General features: G+C 40.4%; 1 non-coding gene across 1 annotated transcript; it reads right to left on the bottom strand.

The window, feature by feature from the left end:
- Nucleotides 1–1,973: 1,973 nt before the first annotated feature.
- On the bottom strand, nucleotides 1,974–2,080 carry LOC128567021 (U6 spliceosomal RNA). The gene has a single exon (XR_008374697.1). It is a non-coding gene; the product is annotated as a U6 spliceosomal RNA (small nuclear RNA).
- Between the last annotated feature and the right edge of the window lie 2,121 nt (nucleotides 2,081–4,201).

Here is a 4,201-nt window from a genome sequence, read left to right as displayed (position 1 = left end):
TAGAAATAGCAAAAAGTTGTATTTTAAATGTAAAATGCTAACTAATAACTTGGTCTCATTTTCCTTTGGTTTCCCCAGTAGTAAACATGGCACATTTTGTAAGCTTTCATATACTTGCTTGTTGTTCTGTGTGGTATCCTATCATAATGATAGAAATTATTTTCATTATTTCAAAATGACCACAGTTAACTGAATCACCCCAAACTCAACACCTTTGCAACAGAAGCACATGGGTCTGTTGTTTCTCCAAAGGAGACTTCTGTACTTACTTTTTGCTTCATCCACTTTTCACAGAAGATAAATGGACCTTCCATATACAAATACTTTTATTTAGCAGACATAAAAGCTCTTTTAAAAATTCATTACAGGGAGGAGGGTGGGGCCTGGTGTGTGCCACACCTTTGGGAGGCAAGACAGGATTGTAAGAGGGACTTGACCTAACAAATGCAATCAGTGTAACCTGGTTTCTTGTACCCTCAATGAATCCATAACAATAAAAAAGAAAAAAGAAAAAAAATCCACAAGTAAAAAAAAAAAAATTCATTACAGTATGTCACTTTAGACAGATTTTATTTTGCTCATTTGCAACCACCATGTTTTAATAATCGATGCCATCATTTTTTGACAAGAGAAGTTATTAATTTGGAGAGCAATGTTATGAGAAATCTTACATGGTAAAGAAATTTATTCTGACTCTAATAATAGTTTGAGAGCACAGATGTGGTCACAGATGTCCTCTAGCTCGGCTGCAGAGCCAGTCTAAGCAGCATCATGATGGATTTAGGTTATGTAAAGAAAGTGATTCCCAAGTCTTATAAAAGATGGAAACAAGGAGCTAAATTTCCTTGCCTGGAGTTTTTTGTTTTTATTTTTCAAAAATATAGAGATCTTTACATCTATGGAATAGATTGATCACAGTCCTTCTGAGGTAGATGGTAGAGATTCTGGAAGAGGGCTTTTAGCTTTAAAGGTTTATAATAACAGACACATGCCATTGGGCTAAGAGTATCTGTAGGAAGTTGAACAAGTTACCTAACACTCAGCCAAAGCCTCTTTACATGCCTGGCTCTTGATGACCCTTTTGACAAGTCTGTAAACATAAGCTAAGGATCCACTCAGTTATTGACTTGGCACTGTAGTGACAAGAGTTGCAGCCATGTAAGGTAATTGCTTTCAGCTCCATTTAGTTGTTGCCTCAAGTATTATAAACCTCAACTTCCCTACTTTAGCCCTGATAGGAGCTTATAATCTTATTGGGGGGAATAATATAAATTAACTATAATCCACAAACAACTATCTGTTGAAGAATTTTCTGAATATGTGAACCCACACAGGCTTTGTAACATCTATATAACTTCAAAATAAACTCGGGATTTTTATTAATATCCAATTTGTTTTATAATTAGTTGTTATAGTTATTTTGACATTATGAAGACACACCCTAGTGTCAATAACTTCTTAAAGAAATCACCCACAGTATAATTAATTTCTTTGTGGAAAAGATATACTGTGCCTCAGGGACCTTGGCCTAAGTAACTGAGTCTCACATACCTCCCTGTTTGAGAAGGTTCCCTCTGCAGCAGGGAAAAGTGAAAAGACTGAAAGCTCATAGGCAAGGAGAGGGACAGGATATTTCCATTAATACTTCACCAGAGCATTCAATACACAAATGTACAGAATGAGAAACTTCACAGGCTTACCATGGAAATTACAATGTGGTGGAAAGTGTGAAAGTTTTAGGGTCACCAGGATTTGAGTCTGAGCATTAATTTTGGTAAATTACATGCAGAACTAAGACTTGGGAAAGCTCTATGTGTCCAAGAGTTCTATGCACATAACAGATCAGATAGTTTACAGATCTGTGGCATAGTAATATTACTTTCCCAAACCAAAAAGTCTTTATTCTAGGGTCTTCAAAATCTGCCACCACCAAGCTGAACCCAAGGCTCTTGATGACTTTTTTTTTTTTTTTTTTAAATACGGAACACTTCACGAATTTGCGTGTCATCCTTGCGCAGGGGCCATGCTAATCTTCTCTGTATCGTTCCAATTTTAGTATATGTGCTGCCGAAGTGAGCACAGCTCTTGATGACTTTTGTTTTTGAGACCAAGTCTCACTTTGTCACCCTTGGTAGAGTGCCATGGAGTTACAGCTCACATCAACCTCAAACTCTTGGGTTCAAGCAATTCTCTTGCCTTAGCCTCCCAGGTAGCTGGAACTACAGACACCTTCCACTATGCCCAGCTATTTTTAGAGATGAGGTCTTGCTCTGGCTCAGACTGGTCTTGAACCTGTGAGCTCAGGCAATCCACCCGCCTCCGCCTCCCAAAGTGCTAGGATTTCAGGGGTGAGCCACAGTGCCAGGCCTCAATGACATTTCAAGAGTTGCCCAGTCCCATTTTGGCTGGAAGTCAAAGCAGCGCTCAAGGGAAAAGATGAAAAACAACAACAACAAAACTGGCTTCTTCTCTGTCTGCCAGCATGTCTGTACTGTCTGTCTCTTTCCTGCCTGTCTCCTCCCAGGGACAATGAGGCAACATATTGTAGATGTGGAGACATCTGACAATGGCAGGCTAGAAAGTTTCCCCAACTACCTACTCTGAACAGATCTGCCTTCAAAAAGGACTACAAATGGATGTTGGCAGGATGTAGCTTTGGTTACCATTGACTTGGTGTGAATTTATTCATATCATAATCTCACCAGTTTTACCACCCTTAGTTTGGGTACTAAATGCCTCGATTACTTTTACATATTTCACATCATTTAGTATGTTTGAGAACTTGTAACTTCACTGCTTCACTCACTACTTTAGCAGCAAGGAACCACTTAGGGTTAAAGCACCTACTATGGCACCAGACTGCCTAGGGTTATTTTTTAATCTTGATTCTACTAGTTGTGTGACCTTGGGCAACTTCATTTTTTTATGCTCCAGTTCCGTTATCTGTAAAATGGGTAATAAAAGTAACTAGATCATAAGGTTGTCCTGAAGATTAAATAAATTGATATATGTTAAGTACTTAGAACGGTGTCAAAGACATAAGTAAAAGCAATAATAGATGAAGGCAATTATAATTACAGAGCACCCTAACATTTCCCAAAGTATTGTGCTACTCACTCTATCCTGGTATCCATATCAAACGGCCTTACATCTTGGTATTGAGAAATAATTTGCAGAATAAAATGAATCTTTAATCCTTCTCGTTTAACGTGGAAATGAACTTTGGGTCACGGAGTGGTTTCAGGGTTTACCACCTTACTATTTTAACGGGGAAGGCCAACGCCACCAGCCACTGTGGACTTGAGGAAACCGAGACTTGGTCTTTGCGCTCAAGGGATACTTAAGGCTGAACTAGTTTCGTAGTCTGTAATAAAAGAAGTTAACACCTGATTCAAGGAGCTATTTATGAGAACGAAATAAGACAATATGTTAACAGTTTCTCTTCATACAAGTAATCAAACTATTCCCAGATTAGGTGGCTTCACTAAACTGGGATTGCAGAGTCTTGCTCTGTATTGAGGAACGTCCTATTGCATAGGAGGTGGTTAATACCAATTCGAAGGAAAAGGCAGTCAGCAGCCTCGTGGCCCTCGGGTCGCCCCCAAAATACAGCAGGAGAGAAACCAGGGGCACCCGACTGCACTTAGTTTTGGAAGTGGCTCTACTGGGACTCTGGGCAAGTAGGTTACACACTCCGCGTCCGTTTTCCTCTTGGTCAAACGACCATCTGTTAGAACCTCTCCCAAAGAGAACGTGACCCGAATCCGCCCCGCCGACCCCATCTGCCAACCGAGGGAAGCCTTGTCCCCGATTCCGTCTGCCCACCTGCATGTCGGGATCGTACTCTTTTACTCGCAATCATAAAAGACGTTTATTAAATATTTGGCTAAATATTATATTAAATAAAAAAGACGTTTACGAAAGTACATTATGAGCCCTAGTGGGAGACGTAGCCATACCGAGACTGGCATTAATGTAATTGGATGAAAGGATGCTCTGATTGCTGCCGAAACGCCAACATCTTCATCACAGCCCTGGCTGGAGCGGCGGGAGCCAGGAGAGCTGTAATTTCTCTAAGGGAAATTTCCTGCCCAAAGTGCTCCACATTTTTTGTCGGAGGAATTTAATCTCTCCAGCCGAAAAGCACCGCTCCCCTGTCACTTTTCCTTTAAAGGACGCGGGTCGAAGCCCCGCCCACTAC

This window comes from Nycticebus coucang, chromosome 15 (genome assembly GCF_027406575.1).
Source record: "Nycticebus coucang isolate mNycCou1 chromosome 15, mNycCou1.pri, whole genome shotgun sequence".
Lineage (NCBI taxonomy): Eukaryota > Metazoa > Chordata > Mammalia > Primates > Lorisidae > Nycticebus > Nycticebus coucang.
The sequence above is the reverse complement of the archived record's forward strand: the minus strand, read 5'-3'. Positions and strand labels throughout refer to the sequence as shown.